This window comes from Oculina patagonica, chromosome 8 (genome assembly GCF_052425735.1).
Source record: "Oculina patagonica isolate OP01 chromosome 8, crgOcupat, whole genome shotgun sequence".
Lineage (NCBI taxonomy): Eukaryota > Metazoa > Cnidaria > Anthozoa > Scleractinia > Oculinidae > Oculina > Oculina patagonica.
Genome location: NC_135765.1, coordinates 16,853,871 through 16,876,685, shown reverse-complemented (window position 1 = coordinate 16,876,685; position 22,815 = coordinate 16,853,871). Strand labels below are relative to the sequence as shown.

Here is a 22,815-nt window from a genome sequence, read left to right as displayed (position 1 = left end):
CTCTGTATATAATATATTACTTATATATTGCTATTTCCATAATATTTCACACTCTAGCCATTAACTGTGCCTGACAACAATCCATGATAATAATCCATCTTCCCCATAAATTTTTTACAAACCTAAAAAAAAGCGTCTCTCTCCCAGCAAGTCACACAACCGCACGTTTTGTCCCTCGTCTAGACCAGCCAACGATTACCTACATAAAGCTCGCAACCACACTCACCATCAAGCAAACCAAAAGTAACTTTTCCATTTCTTCTGTATGACTTGCACAACCGTCTTTACTCCTTTGAAACAACTCCTTATATTAATCGAATATACAGAATAACCACGGCCAAAAACCTACCATTTTCACGTTGTACCGACATACATGTATATATAGACCTGTCTAATACACTAAGAACTTCACGACGTCATGAATAACTTGACAAAGCGTCGATGAAAATGACTTAGAAAATTTAAAACCCTTTTTTGAACTTTCTCTAACCGCACCTTACCGGCAACCGAAACGTCCTTTCTATACAAAAATATACGAAATGACCTCCGTCCAAAAAGAATCGCCTTTTCAGACTGAAGGTAACTAATATCATCAAAATTTCGCCACAGGACGAACACGAAAGCATTCAGAAAAATCACAATTACACCTTTACAATTATCTTTCAGTGTCTCAAACCGATACACTGAAAGGCCAATTCATTTCAACACAAACAATATGATATCTCTAATGTAGACGTCATTTCCCGCCCAGTTTTAAGCTTCTTTAAGCTTCTTGTTATATATATAACGAGAATTCAACCATTGGGCACTTTACGCCGATTTTTCCAGTTTATAACCTTTAGAATACAACAGTTATTACGGCGCGAGAAAACAAAGCTGCAAATGCACATAGCTTTACAAGCGAATTCGCTATTTCAATAATATGAAAGAAAAATTACTGGCGACAAACTCTCCTAGCAAGAACTTTATTTAAATAAACACACTGCGTTACATTTATAAACTTCGTATCGCATCGAGGAAACTTCGCCACAAGCGAATAAGGGACCGGTCATTATTTATGTAAAGGGGGGGGGGAGGGAAAAAAAGAAGGGGGGGTCAAGGCTATTTCAGAGTGGCAAGAGGGGGGGGGCTAAAATTTTTTATAAAGAAGTTTAGGGGGGATCAGCAGTTTGAGGTGGGTAAAACAGTTAAATAGAAGAGTGCAAACACTATAAGTGAAACGGTGACGCTAAATTGTACAATTTTATGTTATTTCTATTGTTTTCTTTTGTTTAAACTCCACTATTATGTACAACTTTAGTGATTTGTATTTTACAGAAATACTGTTTGCACTCTAAACTCCATTGTTATCTCACGTTTTAGTTAAATAAAGAATCCAGACCTATCTGCTTTAACATCTGGTTTGACTGAAATTATTTCTTTTTACAAAATGATTATCACTGCAATAGCCCAAGAAGTAATAAAACATGATATAACAACAAGAAAGAAGTTCTTTTACAACTTTAGGAAAATCATTGGAAAAAAATTATATTTTGCATGGTTATTATGTGTTCACCACGAGAGCATAATTTGTAAAAACTATCACTTTTCCAAAGTTAAGGAGTTAATAATTAGGTATGTTTACTATACACATAACTCATCCAAAATTTGCCCTATTGCTGGAAGAGTATCCATAGCAAAGAAGCCTTGGCTGACTAAGTGTTGATCCAGCCTTTGTGCATCAGAACAAGTGTGCAATTAAGCCTGATTGTATGTAACATGCATTTAATAATTACTTAAGGCATATAAAGGGAGATATGAGGTGAGGGGGGGGGGGGGGTCATCACGTAAATATTGAATAAAGAAGGGGGGTCACTTGCTACTTACACGGCCTGGAGGGGGGCCTTACAGAAATTTTGATCCTTCGAACATATTTTTCCCTCCCCCCCCCCCCCCTCTCATAAATAATGACCGGTCCCTAAACTACTGGCGAATCAACTGGCGAATTTTGAACAAATTGTGACAACACAAGGAGTCGGTTAATTAAACTATAATTACGACGTAAATCCAATTAAAAAATACAATTTACTTTACCAGGACGATCCCAAGAGTTCCTGAATACTCTTAGAAAGTCCTTGGATGTGTTGTTAGTTCCGATGAAAGTCTTGTCTTCAACTCCCTTTCACTTATCGACACTTCGCCTTCGCCTGTCTTCACTTCGCCTTTGAAGAGTGATTTTTATCACTGCTGTATTCTTTAGGTTTTGCTTAGCGTGTTTCTGTTGGCTTGCATTTCCATTAAGTTCTTAAAAGGCAAAGTTAAAAGAAACAAAAACATGTAGCTATGTTTTCAAAGCATAAACTGCCGTCGAGAGCAAACTTGCCGCTCGCTTTCTCAACCTCGTTGGAAACCATTTAAATTCTCGCACTGTGATTGGTTTAGTCGTACTAGTCTAGATGCTGATTGGTTATATTCTTATTTTCACATGTGAAGAAAGCTATACGCGAAGCTGATTGGACGTATCGCTTTTTTCACATGTGAAAATATAGCAAATATAGAATTCTATTTGCAAGGTTTATTGCTTAAAATTCTCGCTATATATATAATAAAATGTTGTGTGTCTGAAAATTTGTAAATACAATATATTTATATGTTTTCAACTAAAACGTATAAAATTCTTCCTTTCTCTTAAATGCAAAATTGCCCCCACCCCCGAAAAAAAAAAAAAAACAAATCTGCACTAGCCGTAACATTTCTGTAAAATGTTATACACCAAACACATGTAATTGATATCCCAATACATTCTAAAATATTTTTAGCCTGAACTCGACAGAAAAGTAAGAATGTTCAGCCTGGGCCGGAAAAACAAAATACTTATAGAAAAAAAAGAGTGTATTAGGCGTGCAGCCGTCTACTAATTATAAATTCCTTCTTAAGAAAAGGGAACCATTTCTGCGTGAGGAAGTGATAGGAGGCATCTGTATGCAAGCTTTAATTTAAAGGAGTAGAGTAAGTGTCCATATTATGAAGGGGTTTACATAAAATAGGCAGAGGTTATACAGTTTTGAAAATTTCTCTTGGACCAGATGCACGCATCGTAATATAGAGAGGTGTCCGTGCATGTTTGGAGTTGTCCGCAAGCACAGTTTCGACTGTATACAAACCATCCTATTACATACAGATTTAATCATTTTAGAAGCTAAAAATACAAATGATTTTTGAGTAAAACATTTCAGTTTAACTTGATTTTGTGGTGATTTTCGTGTCATATATGTGGTCACTGGGTTGATTATACAGGTGAAGGAAACGTTAACAACAGTAATCGTAGAACTAGGAACATTTGGAGGAAAAATAGCCCTTACAGGAAACCTCGACAAGAAAGATACAACCAGCACTGCAAAAGCTTCAAATAGTTTTATAAAAGAAGTCTTGACAATCTGGTCAGAAGCAAATTTTGAAGACAATATAATTTCTTAGAAACAATTTCTTGATCAATCCTTATGGTATAACTCGCTAATTAGAATTGATAACCGCCCTATTTTCTACAAAGAATGGTTTAACAAGGGCATTAAAAAAGTGAAACATTTGAAAGATGACTTAAACAACTTCCTGTCTTTAAACGAACTAAGAACTAAATACAATATCAATGCGTGCCCTTTAAGATATTACGGCCTGGTATCTACAATCAAGTCTACTTGGAACACGCACCAATGTAATTTTGTAAACAATAGCCCCGAATACGAAAACTTCTCTACTAAGTTAATGACAACACAAAGTGCAACCCGACTTGCATATTCTAAACTCGTTGCCAAAAAATCAACTGCTCTAACCCAAAGCCAGCAGAAATGGATGAATGATTGTAACATCACAAATGCTGAAGATATTAAATGGCAAAAGACGTACCAGCTAGCTTTGAAGTGCACAAAAAGCACCAGACTGAAAGAGTTTCAATTTAAATTTTTGCACCGAAGAATTTCAACAAACGATTTCTTGTATAAAATAGGAATTAAAGATGACTCTAAGTGCTCCTTCTGCCGTGAGGTGCCAGAAACATTAATTCATCTTTTCTGGAAATGCCCTAAAACGGAATCCTTCTGGGCCGATGTGACATCAAGGATGACGCAGTGCAAAATTAATCCAAATAACAATTCATTGGAGTGTACTGTTGCTATGGGTTTAACACCAGATTCATCTCAATACTACAATCAAATCAATTTCTGTTGCCTGCTTGCCAGACACTTTATTTGGCTTTGCCATACAAAAGAAACTACCCCCCATATAGATGGTTTTCGGCGATATCTTAAACTTGCATATGAAACAGAACAGATAACAAAAACCACTACTCCGAAGAAATGGGAACTTTTGAAAAATTTCATTTAAAAAGGTCAAATAACCAAAGAAAACCCTTGTATCCCCTGACATTCCATTTTCTACCCCCACTTGCCTTGGCAATGCCGCCAACAGCCCTGCTTTTTTAATTTCTGCCACCATATTAATTTCGTCCTCTTTTTCCTGCCCCTTTATCGTTCTTGTGTTTATTATTTTCCTATGGTTAATTAGTGTAGAGATTTGTAATACATCGTTTCGTTTTGTTTCTTTACTTTATTACATTGTAATTTTTTTTTCTTCCTTGTGTGTATTGTATTGTTGTAAGCATTGTTGTAAGCATTAATAAAAAAAAAATAAAAAATATAAAAAAACAACAGTAATCGCCCCTTACACAGGGGACATAAAGGAGGTTTATAGTATCACCAGGAAACTCTCCGGGAAGCGAAGCATCTCCCACCATCAGGTGCACAGCAAGGATGGAAAGCTTTTGACATCTGAGAATGACCAACTAAACAGATAGAGAGAGTACTTTGAAGAACTACATATAGGCCACTACCACCTATCGCACCTAATATCCCACCCGCCAATTCACTCTTGAACATCAAGACAGAGCCACCTTCAAAAAGCGAAATCAGGAAAGCATTACAACACTTGAAAAATGACAAAGCCCCGGGCCCGGACGGCATACCCCCAGAAGCACTGAAAATGGATATGAAGTCATCTGTGGATTCCCTACACAAGCTGTTTGAGAAGATCTGGAATACAGAGCAAATGCCAGAAGATTGGAAATGTGGTCATCTGGTGAAAAATACTTAAGAAAGATAACCTGAAAGAGTGTGCAAACTGGAGAGGCATCACGTTATTTTTTTTGTGTTGGTGGTGGTATATTATTATTAGATTTTTTCTTTTGGCGGCGGCGGGGGGGGGGGGGGATAAAAAGCTTATATTTAAAAAAAAAAAAATTTTTTTTTATTCTTCATTCTGGCCTAAAAAAAACGCGCCAAAATTTTTTTTTATATTTTTATTATCTTACAACCTTTCTTCACTTCTGCATGCATAAAAATATTGTCTGTAGGAGCGACTTCACAAAAAAACAAGCGAGGAGACGAAGAAAAAGAAGAAGAATAGCTGCGTGCTTATAGCCAATCAAAATCAAGCTGGTGACACCAATGTATAATAATATCAATTCCTGGAAAAGTTTTTAGTAGAGTGCTCTTAGAGAGGATGACGGAAGACGTGGAGGCAATACTCCGAGATGAACAAGCCGGCTTCCGTCAGGAACGCTCGTGTACAGATCAGATTGCTACGCTTCGAATGATACTTGAGCAATCCCTCGAGTGGAACACGTCACTGTATGTAGTTTTTATTGACTACGAAAAGGCATTCGATAGGGTAGATAGGACGATCCTCTGGAAATTGCTCCAGCACTATGGAATCCCGGAAACACACTAACAGAACCGTTCACAGTACTGTCTGGTGTACGACAAGGATGTCTACTATCTCCCTTTTTATTTCTGTTAGTCATGGACTGGATCATGAAGGAAACGACAAAAGATCAAGCAAGAGGAATCCAATGGTCACTGTCAAAACACCTTGAAGACATCGATTTTGCAGATGACGTGGCACTATTGTCCCAACGGCTCAATAACATGACACAGAAGCTCGAAAGCATGAGAGAAACAGTTTCAATGATTGGCTTAAAGATTAATATCCAAAAGACGAAGAGCTTGAGAAACAATACCAACTTTGACATCGGAGGAGACGAAATCCAAGACATCGAAAAGTTCACCTATCTTGGCAGCATTGTCTCTAGCGAGAGTGGAACAGACCAGGACATCGTAGCAAGGATCGGGAAGGCCACAACTGCATTTCATATCTTAAGACCAATCTGGAGATCACGTGCAATCTCAGTGAAGACCAAGCTTAAAATCTTCAACACCAATGTGAAGAGTGTTTTTCTGTATGCCTGTGAAACCTGGCGTGTCACCAAAGCCTCCAACAACAGATACAGACCTTCGTCAACCGCTGTCTCCGGCATATCCTCCGAGTTCGATGGCAAGACAAAGTCAGAAATGAAGATCTATGGAAGAGAGCAGAACAACAACCTCTCCACCTGCAAGTCAGGAAAAGGAAATGGCGCTGGCTAGGCCATACGCTGAGAAAGCCCTCTGCCAATGTCACCAGGCATGCTCTTCGATGGAACTTAAGGGTTTAAGTCACGTAAGTCAAGAAAGAAGAAAAAGAGTTAATTACAGAGCGTCTAGTGCTCTCTTTCTTCAGCATTCTGCTATATTTGTTTAAATGAAAGGTTTTGTTAGCCAACTGAAAAGATCTTCATCCTTAGAAATATCTTAGAACAGAGTACTGGGTGGTGAGCACCCTTGTACATTGGTTTCATCGACTTCATGAAGGCCTTCGATAGTATAAGACGAAATAACCTTTAAAACATCCTTAGGCATTATGGCATTCCTGACAACTTCGTTATCATCATAAGAGAGCTTTATGGTGGAAGCACCTGCTGTGTTGTTGAACGCGGGCGGGTTTCCTTTAGAGACAGGTGTCAAGCAGGGCGGTGTAATGTTTGATTTCCTTTTCAACATCATCATTTGACTGGATAACGAAGAACACAAACAGCACAAGGAGAGGTTTGAGATGGAAGTTTACTACACCCCTTGCGATCAGGCGTTCTTTTTCTCGCGGCGGGACGATATAGCTCTTCTCTCTAGCCGGCACAAAGATCTCCAAGAGGAGTGCAATCGCCTCCATCAGGTCTCAGGGTACACCAGTCTCCACATCAACACTACCAAAACAAAGGTGCTACGAACAAACGGCAAGGTTGCCAACCCGATTTCCATCAACGGACAAGACGCTGAAGAAGTCAGCTCCTTTATCTACCTAGAAGCCACAGTCTGAGGGGAAAGTTGATCACATGAAGACATCAAACGAAGGCTGTCAATCGCAATCCTGTCTGGAGGTCAAGCAGCTAGACGTTTTCCACCGAAAATGTCTAAGAAGAATCCTCTGGATTCACACACCATCTCTAACTGTGGTCTCTATGAAAGAGTTAGGGAGAGAGACATCTCAGAAACATAGCTGGACCTCTGAAGACAAGAGAAAGCAAGAAGACCCCTATATTACATGAAGAAGAACTGTGGAAGGCGAGTGTAAAGACCTGGGATAGAATAGCTGGAATGAGGTGGAACAGCGAGCAAAAGACCGTAAAGGATGAAAAAAGTTGCATGGCAGCCTTATGCTCCGCTAACCAGGGCCGTTACTAGCAAGAGGCATGACGAGACACTTGCCTCGTCTAGATTTTAACCCAATGGGAATTGGGAATTTGGGAATTGGAAAATAATCAAAAGTTGAACAAGTTCATGATTTTTCTCAAGAAATACCTTATAAAAAAAGAGTTTTAGAGCTTCTAGATTTCAAAACTTCTGAAGGGCATCCCCACAGAAACCCTGGCAAGATCTTCCCTCGTCTATGCCGAAATGTCTGTTTACGGCCCTGCTAACAGGAGCGAAGAGGATGAGTGTGTGTGAGTGTGTTAGCCTTATAGGATTTCTTCTACCCTAGCTTCGAAGACTGCGTACATGTGTCCGTTGTTGGTTTGCAGAGGACGGCTATAAGAAATTTACAAGATGCACAGCGCGCGGACAAGTTATTGTTCTGTTCATTAAACTTTTTGTTTGGCGACTGTCGCGTTGCTACTATACATAAACTTCAAAACAGCTTTTCAGAATAGATTGTATGTTTTCGAGCGAGCAATTTTTTCCTCGTTGAAAGATAGTTGTACATTTCTTATCCTTTTGCAAAACAACAACGCGTAACACAGGTAGCCCAAACTCAAAATGTGAGCCTCGGCACCGTTGCGTAACTTTTGAAACATGATGATTTATATGGGGGAAATATCGATTGTTTCTGTAACCTATGATGAAGCGATTTAAATAAGGGCCTGTTTACATGATTCCGGAATGACTTTCATTCTGGAATGAAACTCGTTCCGGAATGAAGTTCGTTCTGCATTCACATGTCAGAGTCGACCGGTTCAACCAAAGGCATTTTCACGTGCTCGGTGTTCGCGCGAGATCAAAACAAGATGGCGCATGTTTCGCGCAAACATGTTTTTGTGCCCATCAATGGCCGTATCTGCAATTTTAACGCGTAGTTTGACCGTAGAGCTGCTTCTTCGGGCTAAACAGTAAATGCTATTACGTTTTTTCGCTCTGAATTCAAACTGTGGAGTCCGTTTGCGGTTTCATAAGTTGCGATTTCATCTCGGAACGAAGTTCATTCTGGGTTTACATGATACCAGAATGAAATGTCATTCCAGAACGAAACTTTCATTCCGGAATGAAAACCGGAATGAACTCATTCCGGAATGACTTGACTTTCGTCTCGGTATCATGTAAACAGATACAGAGAAATGTATGGGGATGGAATGAACTCGTTCCGGAATGAAAGTCATTCCGGAATCATGTAAACAGGCCCTAATAATCGGCTAGCCTTCAAATTATGACCATTGTACGAGTTTTTCTGGAACCGCTCTCTCTATAAATATTTATCCTGGGAAAGGCTATATAGACAGAGCAAATAAAAGCGATAGATGCTAGTCACTATAGTTACAAGGACAGTGTTGTTAATAAAGACAATTGCGATGGCTTAGACGTTCAAACAAGAAATTAAGGTGACTGATGCTTTTTGGAGACTAATGCCTGTTTGAAAATTATGTTATACCAAGAGTACAAAAAATCTAACAACAGAATGACTAATGCTCTTTAAATAAAACTGTTTAAAAGTTGCCGGCAAATAAGAATGAAATTTTATTAAGCAGAAAATTTAAAATTGGGTAAAACATGCTAAGCAAAACATAACTACCATGGCAACATCAAGTGCGGTAAAAAATGACATGTCATGTGATGATACATTTGTTCCCTATATACCAATGGGCTTCTGCACAAACTTTGCAGGTTTAAACATTTAAAGCAGCCATCGAACAGGCTCCCGAGTAGGACAAGGCGAAAAATAGGAAACTGGGCGGCGAGCGTGGCCTGGAGACGCAAGCTTAAGAACCCCAGAAGCACGGCAACCTCCCTCGATTCGCCCCCTCTCAGCGATCGAATATCAACTCCCTTCGCTCGCAGATTTATAATATTTTTCGTCCTGCTCTACTTGGGAACCTGTTCGCAGACAATCAGTTAAAAAATACTATAGCTAATTCAAAAAAACGATACTGGCGACTGGCTAGCCTGAACAAAACCCCTATACCGGGGTTTTGTTCGTCTGCAACGCAGACTAGCGACTGGCCGGCTGACTGTTAGTTTCGAAACTTTTGGTGCACTGAGGTAATCGTCATTTTAGGTGTTAAAATTCGTGGCTTGAAACCGATTGGCACCTGTTTTATATTAAATAAAAGATAACTAACGTTAGAGCTTTCCTGGAACCTTTAAGCGGTAAACATGGTGTGAATTGAAAGTCTAGGTCAGTCTAGGTGGTCTTTTGTAAACTGCTGCAAAGAGCAAACACCGAACTTTTTAACCGACAACCGACCTATTTACCTCAACCGGCCTCCCCCTTCCCCTCCCTCGCCTTTCTCGTTGCCAGCAGTTATGTAGCCTGCAGGGGCGGATCCAGGATTTCAAAAGGGGGGGTGGGGGGGTGGGGGGGGGGGTGGATGGCAGACCATTAGGGCCTAACCCTAACCCTAACCCTAAGTGGCGGCAGACGGCGAAACGTGGCGTAACAACAACCAGACATGAGCGAGAGCTAATTTTTCTTTCTTTATTTATTTTCTATTTCAAATAAAGTGACATTTCGAATTTTTTTTACTGAAAAATGGGGGGTGGATATCCACCCTATCCACCCCCCCCCCCCCTGTATCCGCCCCTGGCCTGCGTAGCACTGGCGCCGTAGTTTCCTTCTCGCGATCGCGCAAAAAACGTACACGGACGCCTGCTACGCTGGCTAGCACTTATGAATATCGTGTTTTCAATTTAAATTTTTAGCACCTGAACTTCTTCTTTGTTTTTAGAATTTTAGCATTTTGATAAAACACTGATAAAAGTTGAATAACTAAGTGGTCGCCCTGTCTAATGTCATATCAAAACGTGAAAATGAAAATTAACGTTTCCTTTTTTCTATTAAATTAAAATCCCATCTGTGAACTTAGAATTTTTTCTGTTGAATCCTTGAATCATTGTGTCGTCACGACTTCGATTCGGTTGAAAGATTGCGTGACAACCTATATAACGCAATACATGCATGTAACAAAACACAAAAGAAACGGCCGTATTTTTGATTTAATTTATGCTAAAAATAATTGTTAATGTTCCAAAATGACGCTAAATGGCGGTATAAAACTACTCCGACGTTTCGGCAATACTGCCTTCTTCGTGCCACCCTGAAGAAGGCAGTATTGCCGAAACGTCGGAGTAGTTTTATACCGCCATTTAGGGCATTCCTGATTTGCCAGCTGATATAAGACTGACTTCGAATTCTTGGTCGACGTTCATAAATTAATACCGCTACACTTGTTCTTACCCAAGTAGTTTCAATTGAGCAGTTATATTTAATAATTTTACTGTTATACACATTTGTGAAAGGCCCTCCGGCCTCACAACTTTGACACAATACCGTGGGAACGTGAATCGTTGAGAAATTTGGCCTGATCGCCGGGTAGGTTAGGTACTTCATTAAGATCTTCGATGGTCGAAAACCTCCATCTTGTAAAACGTGGTTTAGAAAGTATACGTAATTTCCTCTGGTGCGGCATAATGAAGGTCAATGAAACGTCCTCATTCCAAAAATTCCATTCAAATTTTCGCATCACTGTTATTTTTACCCACCAGTCTCTCCCTCCCACAATGCTGAGGTCATTCGAATATTGATTACGTGGTTGATATAACACTCTCTCATTGGTCATGCCGGGTATCTAAGCCATCCGCCGTTGATAAGCATTGTTTTCCATGCTTCCTGAAAAAGTTGAAAACATGCATCGATCAGTCCGAAAGTAGTTATTCACGAACGGGATTTTGGAAGCCTTATTGAGTCCGATTAACGGCAAGGAAGATGAACGTAATGTATTTTGGGTTCGTAGTGTTGCTATCTGTCTGTGGCTTGCGGTTTGTAGGTGAGTAATATCGAGAAAACTTGTAAACGCTCCAAATGAAATGTTTATGCAACCGAGTTCCTCCGCTCGCTAATATTTGGATTACAATTGAATAGTAAATGAGTTATTTCTGTCGGAAACTCGGAATTATAGCGATTTCTTCGTTAATATCTTAGTTGAAAGTGAACTGAAGTCTTGTATTGATAAATTCACTCTTGTTTCTTGAATGAAACTTTACGCTGAACTTTACAAAAATTTTAATAAGCATAAGCTTACGTTGTACGTTTATAAAAGTTCTTGCTGGTAATTGCACGTAGCTAGAGAATTTATTATTGTTCACATGCAGACGACGTTCGAATAGTATCCCATGGTGCATTTCGTTTCATCTTATATTATCACTGCGTACGTGACTAGCCTGAGTATCAGGCTTTTCTAAGGGGTATGGGGAAAAGGAAGGAGCGCGGACGGAAAGAAAAGCCTGACACAGAGGCTTTAATTCCAGTCTTCCACCCCTCACGGCGTGATAAGCGTCAACCAATCAAATTCATTTCCGGTTGTCACTTGCGAAGCCGGACCAAGATATAACTGATAAGACACAATACATCTTGCAACAATATTTATATTCAATAAAATGCAAGTAATCAACGTTTTCACGGAACATATATCTTGTCCTTACACGGCGAAAATTTCGAGAGTTTAAAGTATATCTTACATATAGAATTGAGCAAAAACAAGCCAGCAAAACATGTGGCAAAGAAGTGTGAAACAAACAGGAAACCACGCAGCGCAGACAATTATGCAATGACCTCTAGACATTTCCTTGGCCACAATCTTACGGCTCTATTTAATACATAATGCCTCTAAATAAAACAGTGCCCCTCAGAAAGAAGTGAGAAGCAAATTACGTCGAAAAACCGAATTTAACACAGAACGGCAAGGGTACAAATGTCACAAACGTAGGCCCGTCACCTTTATTTTGCTAAAACTCCGAGGACGTCGACTTTCCGTTTCACGAGCAGCTTTCGAGGCATAATTTCTGTCCTCTATTACGTCTAATTCCAGGAAAAACTGTAGAGCGCCTTTACGAGCCGTTTTGAATCCGTCGCCTTCCATAAATACACTGAAATAACGCTGAATAACGTCGAGCGAAGTTTTCGCTCACTGTTCGTTCGCGTGGACATCAGTTCATTGAAGACGCCGTTATGAAATTTTTATTTCCGGCCGGTGGTGTGACGTCAGGGCCCATTGTGAATTACCCAATCAGCGCCACATCCAGAATCTGTATGTTTGACATGACCCAATCAAAGCGTTTGTGTCAGGCCTTCCTCTCCTCTTTCCTTCCCTACCCTCCCCCCCCTTCCTTTAGGAAGGCCTGATATTCAGGTTAGTACGTGACCTAATCAGTATTGTTCAGCTCTCGCGAAGTGAGAAGAAGCGTTCGCCATGGCGTGTTTTAGGACTAGTTTTGATTCAAAAGCTGCTGCTTTCGAGGAAACGACTTATTATACGTTCACTGCGTTTCAAAGGAGAATTTCAGTGTCACAGTGAAGGGATTTACCTGTGTTTCGCTAGTATACAGAGAAATACATGTTAGTGTTATCGAACAATTGGACGAACGTCGAAGAGCTCTCGCTCCTGTGACAGTCAAAAATTCGGCTATAGATGAATTATTTGTTGCTGGAGTGTTAATAAAGAAGTCCTGTGCTGATCCGAATTGGTTTTCTTACATTTCTTCTTACATCTCTATCGATCTCTAGTCCGTCCGCTTCGCAGCCGGCGGGCTCGTTCGGCGTTGTTTACATAATCTGTGAATACATATTTGAGCTTATTATTACGGTTATTTTTCACCAGTTGTAAGCATTTCACTAATTTGAAGAGTACAGTTATAAAATTACTTTCGAAATTAGTCATTTTGAATGTAAATATAAATGGCTATGATGACAAAGCGCTCACGAAAGAGCCCAGCGATTGTTGCCTGAAACAGACATCACACATTCGCAGCACGCGGCGCTGGTTTTCGATCGAAATTTCAGTCATCTTTGATCGCTGAAAAAGTCATTAAGATGCGGGTACTTCTGGGTACTTCTTTGCAAGTACAATAATACGGCCTTTATTATGCTAGCGTGAGACCCATATTTAGTAGAAACCTGCTTATTATCCGAAGAATCGTGAATATTTATGACCTCGTCGCGGGTCAGTGAACACTTTGTGAAGGAAAGCTAATCAAAATAATCAAAATAAAGGACGTTTTTTTAACAAACCACGGTCATAGGACAATTGCAAATCAATGACAGTATGACAAACAACAAAATAATAGATTTTTCTTGCCTTTGACTGGAAAAAAAAAATACGAAATGTGCTGTAGAGAAAGCGGCGTTATTTTACGGTGGAATCCGCCATAACTTCGATATTGCGTGAAGTGCGCGGAGAATTGCACCATGGGATACTATTCGAACGTCGTCTGGTTCACATGTGAACCGTTTAGTTAAAGCCAGATGTTGTAAGAAGGAGTAATGTAAGATCATGCGATAGCATACTGTACTCATAATCACACTTTAGATAAAGCTTCTTACAAGCTCAACGCATATCGGAAGAGCCGGATTTCAAGTAAATCTTGTTGAGCTCGTTAAAATTTTGGCTTATTTCCTTCACAATTCAGGCACATTCAGCGAGAACCTATCTTCCAGAAGTTGTTTGCTTGTTTTGATTTCAAGGGTGTTTTATTTACATAGGTTTCCGAAACCTTAGGACGGCATATACCCTATATTCACCATTGTACAAAAATATGTATTTGCCCAATATTGGGCTCATAAGCTTATTTTGTACATGCACAAAGCTTTGTTTATGCGATGTTATCATTGATCGGTTACATGTTAAGAGCATTTTGTGGGTGCATTAGTGTCTTGTGTTTTTTTTGCTACAATCAGCAGTAGAAGTGTTGAGAATGTTTATTGGACAAATTTATCACATTTGTAAAATGTGTATCTAATATCACCCCTCCTCCCCATCCACATCCTGTTAGGACTCACACGCCAACATATTCAGAGATGCCAACATTATTGCGGTTTTCAGTGAAATGCGAACTCTGAAATTCAAAATCGAACTTACGATTGCGTTTTTTGCTGCCGTCAATCATAATTATGGCAACAGCTAACTAACCATGAAAAACAAACAAACAAAATGGATCGAAATCTACCAATCACAATCAAGAGACGTGACCTTTTGACCCAGTTGAAGTGAACGTCTGTTTCCTAAGAGGTCCGCTACGATGATTGACAGCAGCAAAAAGCGTAAACCGTTGGTTGAGGATTGAATTTCAGAGTTCGCATTTCACTGAAAACCGCAATAAAAGAGGGTAGCAAAGGGTTTATGCTAGACTTTCTCAAAGTCCTTCGACGCGCGGTTTAGGTATGTCACGTACGAAGGACTTTTCCAACTTGCAGCGCGCCAATTTTACCAACCCAAAAACAGGTCGGTGAATAAATTATAACCGCGGCCAATCAGACTCGAGATCTTAAAGAAAGTGTCATTCAAATGTAAATCGATGCTTCGTGACGCATCATTTCTTGTCACGTCAAGGTCACATCATGCTGAACAGCGAAGGAAGCGTTGAAAAATTGCTCAACAGGTCAGGGGAAACGATTATTTAAAGTGCCCCTGTGATCAAATTTTTAATTTTCATTTTTTTTACATTTTCGTGTGCAATTAGACTTTCTTACTCATCCTGCCAATTTTCAATCCATTACGAACATCAGAAGTCGTTTTATTTTAACATTTATCTCCGAGAATTTACGGCCGCCATTAATCAGCCTTGTTCCAAGGCTTTGAGAAAATGACGTCAAAGGCTCAAAAATACCTCACGGGTTGAAATTATAATAACAATAAGTGTTGAAAATCACGCGAAAAGCAACAAAAACTTTGGACTTGTTTTTCGTGCAATTTTCTATGCTGATTGTTATTATAATTTCAACCCGTGAGGTATTTTTGAGCCTTTGACGTCACTTTCTCTAAGCTTTGGAGCAAGGTTGATTAATGGCGGCCATAAATTCTCTGGAATAAATGATATAATAGAACGACTTCTGATGTTCGTAATAGATTGAAATTTGGCAAGGTGAGTAAGAAATTCTAATTGTTCACGAAAATGTAAAAAAATAAAAATCAAAAATTTGATCACAGGGGCACTTTAACAGAATATCAACAACAGGCCATAGAAGCGTATCTCTGCGGAAAAATGTTTTCGTTTCTGCGCCCACGGAAGCGTAAACTTATAAATTAAAACAAATGACATGCCTACTCGACTTCCAAATTATACTACGTAGAACGTTAACGAGAATAAGTTCCAATTCAAGCAAATGAACAAGAAGCACTAACTTCTTGATGGCTTCGACGTCGGATGCGATTTATTTTCGCTCGACAGCCGCGGCTTCTTCGTTGCCGGTTGGAAGCTGAACTTTGATGGTACAGCATCCGCTTTCAATCTCCGTTTGCACTTTCGTCCAGTGGTCTCAGCAAGCAGGTTTACTTCAAAACTATCCTCTGAGAAGTGCTCACTACAAACATAGCTGTTTTGCAGCGGAGGCATATTGGTTCGTCTGATTCTTTGCAGCCATGCTTTCCGGCGCTGAATATCCTGCGGGATCTTATGGTAACTGATGCCATTGCCTTTGGCTGAATAATTCACACACCCAGGAACACAACAGTTTACCATATTGGCCTACAATAATTAGACTAAGACCTCTACCTTTTCGGAAATAAAAGTTACAAACGAGCACAAGAAAATATACAAAAATGTAGCGCCAAAGCGAAGTTGTATACAAAACTCCCGCTAAAAGTTTGACGATTTGACGTCACAGGCAACTGCTGGCCGATATAACGCGGCTCAAAAAACTTCCAAGATGGCGGATTTCAAATCGCAAATTCAAGCTTCGTTTAGGGCGAATATCTTCAGGGCAAAAGTTCGCTGAACAAAACGGGTACCTAAAAATGAACTTTGAGTGGTAGCCCATTTATCTCAAATAAGTCGATTTTTATACCGGAGTTCCCAACGTTCGAATTGGCACCATTTGCACTTGACTACAGGCGAGATGGAGGCGACACGACAATAGTCCTTGTTGTTGTCTCTTTAGCATAGCTCATGAAAGTCCAAGTTTACTCTTTGCAAAACCGTGGGATTGCGGCCTCATAAGTTGGAGACGACTGCAGCGACGAACAGTTAAAGGACATAATTGATTTGAAGTTCAGAATTATTTTTGGAAGTCCAGAAGCACTTCTCAACATTTACCATCACATATTCAGCATATTTCGCCGATTAAAAGTGTTTCCAATCTATGTTTAGGAAGCGATTTATTGTGTATTCAAGTAATGTTCAGCTATCGCTTCATGACCAGCCTTCAACGAATCTCTCACAACGTTTACTTTTTTCTGCTTTCTTCACGATCGTTTCGTTTTTGTCGGCCCAGTTTCTACAAACAATATAAATTTGTAGTCAGTTCAGGTTCTGAGAATTGCCGTCCGGCGAGGATTTCCAGGTCTAAGCAAGCCTTGTTTTTTTCCCACCTGGGCCGATCAATCTTCGTCTGTAATCGTTTTTTTACGACTTCCTGAGCGCAAAGAATACAAATTTGCTCTTTCGAGCAACCGAAATTCGCGTGATCGCTTTGGTCGGAGTTGAACCCGCGCTACTTTCCGCCATCACAAACAAGAATTCTTGAAACTTGACTCCTGCTAGAAAGTCACGCGCTCGCAGAAACACCGCCCCCTGATAATTAATACCTCTTGCTTTTGGCGGGAAACTTGATTCAAAATCCTTCAAGCGGGACTGTTGTAAACGGATAAATTATCGAGAACGGAAGTAAACACTGAGTAAACGCAACTCAATTCTCTTTAATCTGAACATCCGAATGACACGTGTAACTGCACATGCGCAGTCCTAACAATCTGAACAATACCTATTATATAACATCTCCCCCTTTAAATGAAACAGTTTCTTTTCTATAACATAACAGTTAACCAATGTCAGCACTTTAACTCATAGTCTCTCAAGTGACTTGGCAGTCCACGATTTACTCTAACAGGGTAACGTCTTTCTAAACAAGGGGGAGTAGCAACCTTATCTGAGTAACTTGGTTTCTCTAACATAGAACTTGTATCAGGAATTCCTGACAGCAAAATAGGAGGAACTACAGTAACATTGTCATTGTCTGTAACAGAACAGGAAGCTCCAGGTAAAGGACTTTCACAACGTTCGCTAGTACTGGTCAACTGTGACTCATCCGCTGTGGCTGTATGAGAGCCGGCTGAGGGAAGCGGGACAACTTCATCAGAAACATCCACTGGGGAAGCCAATTGAAGTGGCATAGAGTAGTCATCAATTGATGAGGGGCTGTTTGAGTGGTCATCACTAACAGCTCGGCTCAGAAGTTGGTCCACATGTCGTTTCCACAATTTGCCTGACACTTCAACCATATAGTGTCGAGAACCAAGTACCTCAGTGATGACCCCAGGCATCCACTTTTCTCCCTTCCCATAGTTTCTGGCCAATACTGGATCACCTGCATGAAACTGGCGTAGACCTCTGTGTGCGGTGGGACTAACCATCGTACTGTACTGTCGAGCTTCAACATGCTTTTCAACTGAAGGAATCAGTAAATCGAGGCGAGTACGCAATCTCCTGCCCATAAGCATTAAAGAGGGAGGTTCGCCTGTAGTGGAATGGGGTGTGTTTCGATAAACAAGTAAGTACTTAGCAATTTGAGTAGACACATCAGTGTGAGTAAGCTGGGCTTGTTTGATTGCTGATTTCAAAATCTGGACAACACGTTCAGCCTGACCATTGGTGGATGGTTTGTACGCTGCTGAAGTACGATGTACAATTCCATTGTTGACACAAAACTTTTCAAATTCTCTCGAAGTGAACTGGGAACCATTGTCAGAAACAAGAATTTCGGGCAATCCGTGCCTGCTGAATATGTCACGCAATGCAGTGATAGTTGTTCCAGCAGTAATATTTGTCATTTTGACCACCTCTGGGAATTTGCTGTATGCATCAACAACAACCATATACATATGTCCAGAGATCGGTCCTGCAAAGTCCACATGAATGCGAGACCAAGCCCGTGTTGGAAAAATTCATGGATGAATTTGAGCAGTAGGAGGTGCAGATCTCATAGTTTGACAAGTACTGCATGAAGAAACAGTTCTTTCAATGTGGGCATCAATATTGGGCCACCATACATATGAGCTTGACAGTGCTTTCATTCTGGAAATTCCTGGATGTGTTTCATGAAGTTCATGCAATACTTTCTCTTGAAGGGAAGGTGGTACAACAACCCGAGTACCCCACAACACACAGCCTTGTTGGGTTGTCAGTTCATCTCGTTTATTCTTGAACGGTACTAATGTCGGATCTACTACACTTGGCCATCCACTGATGACATAACTGTACACTTTGGATAAGACGGGGTCAACCTGGGTTTCTCTTTTGATCATCTGACTGGTCACATTGGTTACAACTTCAGGTTCTAAGAAGAAGCACTCGACATTTTCACATTTGGGTGACCATGTTTGTGGCAAAGGAAGACGTGACATGCTGTCTGCATCAGCATGCGCTGTAGTGCTGCGGTACTCAATTTTGAATTGTACGATGCCAGGATGAGGGCCCATCTTTGAAGTCGAGCTGCAGCATGAGCAGGAACTGGCTGCTGTGGTCCAAAGAGGGTGAGCAGAGGGCGATGATCTGTTAAAATTGTGAAGGAGCGACCATACAAGTACTGACGAAATCGCTTTAATCCAAAAATGATGCTGAATGCCTCCTTTTCTAACTGGGAGTAGTTTTGTTGGGCTTGTGTCAGGGTACAAGAGGCGAAGGCAACAGGCCGAAATTGTCCATCTATCTGATGAGACAGAACTGCTCCAGCACCATACGATGAAGCATCACATGACAGAAAAAGGGGAAGTATTTCATCCTAAAGTACCAACGTTTTTGAGCTAAGAATCAGCTGCTTAGCGGCAACAAATGCATCTTCTTCAACTTTAGACCATTTCCAGGGTGTATTCTTCTTCAATAGGCTGTGTAAGGGTGCCAGGACTGTGGAGTAATGTGGCATGAATCGTGAATAGAACATTATAAGTCCCATAAAGGACTTCAAGGCAGGAACATCTTTAGGTCTTGGGGCGTCACGAATGGCTGTAAGTTTGTCTTCAGTGGGATGTAAGCCCTCACCATCTATCTTGTGACCAAGATAAACCACTGACGCCTGGAGGAATTTGCACTTTGCCTTGTTCAGTCGGAAGCCAACCTTAAGAAGTCGATCCAAAACCAAAGAAAGAGTGTGGAGATGGTCTTCTTGATCTGTTCCTGCCACCAGAATGTCATCAAGTCGACTCACTGCCTTCGGAATGTCAGACAGTAAGTTGTCCATAATTCTCTGAAAAATGGCTGGACCTGAATGTATACCATTTGGCAACCTCTTAAATGCAAATAGTCCAATGTGAGTATTGACAGTGAGATAAGGCTGTGATTCCTTTGCAATGGGTATCTGGTGGTAAGCTTGTTTCATATCCAAGACACTAAACACGGTGCATCCCCTCAACGCTGAATGCATGTCCTCAATCTGAGGCATAGGATAAGTTTCTACATTAGCACATGTATTGTATGTTACACTAAAATATCCGCATACACGCACTTCGTCACTCTCTTTCTTTCCAACCACCACGATAGGGGCTGCACTGACAGCAGAAGTAACTCTTTCAATAACTCCATCCTTTTCCATTTTAAGCAATGTGCTCTCCACTTTTGACTGCAGGGCGTAAGGAACTGGTCTAGCTTTGTGGAATTTAGCCTCTTTACTTTCATTTAATACAACAGGCGTGCCCGTGTAGCATCCAAGTTGGGTCTGAAATAATTCACTGTATTGTTCAAGGACAGAGTCCAAAGTCTGGTTACCTGTCGAACCTGGCACTGATGAAGTGGGTGAGGGTAAGGGGCCAATGTGATTCAACCCTGGCAGGTTTTTCCAATCTAAATTGACATCCATGAGCCAATTCCGACCAAACAAAGCACATGATCCTTCTCGTACAATAAGCAAGGGCAATGAGTACTGTGATCCCGAATACTCAACATTCACAGATGCTTCCCCTAAGGGATGCACAGTTTCACCTGTGTAGGTTGACAAAACCACATTGGTTGGTTTCAGAGTAACATCAGGACAAACTTCTTTTATGAAACTAAGTGGTGCAAGAGACAAAGCACACCCAGTGTCTAACTGCATTAAACAATCATTGTTCTCAATCTTCAATGGCACAGAAATTTCAGACTTGGACATAGCATTAACATCATACACAACATACAACTCTTCTTCTTCAGGGACCTGTTCTTCGGGAAACTCTTCTTCGACACACATGGCATTCACTCCACTTTTCTGACAAACGCGAGCAATATGTCCAGTTCCATTGCAGTTGTGACACACAGCATTTCTGAATCTGCATTTAGACCTTGTATGGTCAGAATTACCACATGAGAAACAAGTGTAGGAGGTAGACCGTCGAGGCGATTTAGGAAATGACCCTTGACGACCAGCTGGTGGTAAGACTGGAGGTGTACTTGAACTTCGGCGCGAAGGAAGGGCAGGTGGGTCCTTGGTGACTGCATGTACTGGTTGAGACAATTGCTGCTGCACTTGCATGGATTCTTTCGCTGCTATCTCATCAGCAATTGCCACTTGCATCGCTTGTTGGAAGGTGCGATCTTCACTTAAAAGCTTTTTACGAGTGGCCGGATTGCGAATCCCACAAACAAACTGGTCGCGAAGCGAACGATTTAAGAACGCACCAAAATTACAACTGGAAGCAAGATGTCGTAAACGAGCACTGTACACGGAAACAGTTTCATTCTCTTCTTGAAAACAACGGTGAAATCGGTACGATTCTGCAACTTCTAATCGTTCAGGTTTGAAATGTCGCTCAAGTAATTCACATAACTGCTCGAATGTCTTGTCCTTTGGAATTGCTGGACTGCATAAATCTCGAAGTGTCCCGTATGTCTTCTTGCCGATAACTGAAATCATCACTGCAACCTTCTTCTTGTTCGCAGCTGCTTTATCAGCTGTGGAGGCCTCAGGAGGGTAATGGCCAATACTATTCGCAACGAAATACTGATCAAGTCTTTCCTGATAAGCCGTAAAAGTCTCCGTAGAAGTATCGAACTCCCCAATGGAACCAACTAGCGGGGAAGCCATAATGGCGGCCGAACACAAAGCAAGAAGGCAAGCAACCACGTGCACGGACAACAGAAACGCACAGAAGAACTTCGTAATTTTCAAAATCGCCATGAAGACAGCAACACATCACTGGAGGATCCCATCCTCGTCGCCAGATGTTGTAAACGGATAAATTATCGAGAACGGAAGTAAACACTGAGTAAACGCAACTCAATTCTCTTTAATCTGAACATCCGAATGACACGTGTAACTGCACATGCGCAGTCCTAACAATCTGAACAATACCTATTATATAACAGGGACAAGTCGCCCTCTCGCGACTTCGTCACTCGCGGTCATCGCTTCGCGACGCTTCTCGGCTCGCTTCGCTCGCCAATAGAGGGCGACTTGGTGCAAGTCTAGGTTTATGCCTGACACATGGAAAGGGCAAAAATTAAACCATGAATGTAATAATAGCAGCCTGCTACAAAAGATGTGATTCGTGAATTCAGCTGTTTCGTGTATACACGTAGATGTATCTAACACATGAATTTGGTAAAAAATTGTGCCCAAAATGGGATCTTGACCCCCTCCTCCCCTTTTGCTACCCTCTTAACCCTTTCAGCACCGCACGTTTTCGACAGAAAAGTGCCCCTAACACCGGCCATTTAGAAAATGGCGATTTCTCAGGAAGAAATGGCGCACAAATTTTTCAAACGAAGCTAGCGCGTACTACAAACATCGTATCTAACTAAATAACCGGTATGCAATGCATACTAAGGCGAGGACATTCCAGTAAAGCAAGTCAGTATGTTAAAACTTCCAGACAAAGAACTGAGAATAGACCTTTCGGGCTTCGATTTTTTGTTGTCTTTTTCAGACTGTGACATCACTCTTGAGAATCACTCTTCAGATAGTTAAAAACAAGTTCTCTGGGGAGCATCATGTGATTTTGAAATGGGCAATTTACACTGACAAAGCCAAAAATGTCTATTGAGTGAAAATGCGAGTCCAAAAGATGTGTGATTTACAGCAAGGAGCCCAATTGTGTGACCACTTTTAAATAATTCACATTCTTTCGTGCAAGGAAAATTGTTAGTACATTAAAAGTGGTCACCCTTTTCGGCTCCTCACTGTAAGTCGAAAGTTGAGACACTGAGACATTTGCTATAAAAGGGGGGAAATGGGTTTGTCAGGTAAATA

General features: G+C 40.9%; 1 pseudogene across 1 annotated transcript in view; it reads left to right on the top strand.

Moving 5' to 3' along the window:
- The first annotated feature begins 11,112 nt into the window (after window positions 1–11,112).
- LOC144662780 (hemicentin-1-like) overlaps window positions 11,113–22,815 on the top strand; it is a 47,911-nt pseudogene continuing 36,208 nt past the window's right edge. Inside the window, exon 1 of the transcript XR_013572525.1 lies at window positions 11,113–11,437. The product of XR_013572525.1 is annotated as a hemicentin-1-like (transcript). The remainder of the gene's footprint in view (window positions 11,438–22,815) is intronic.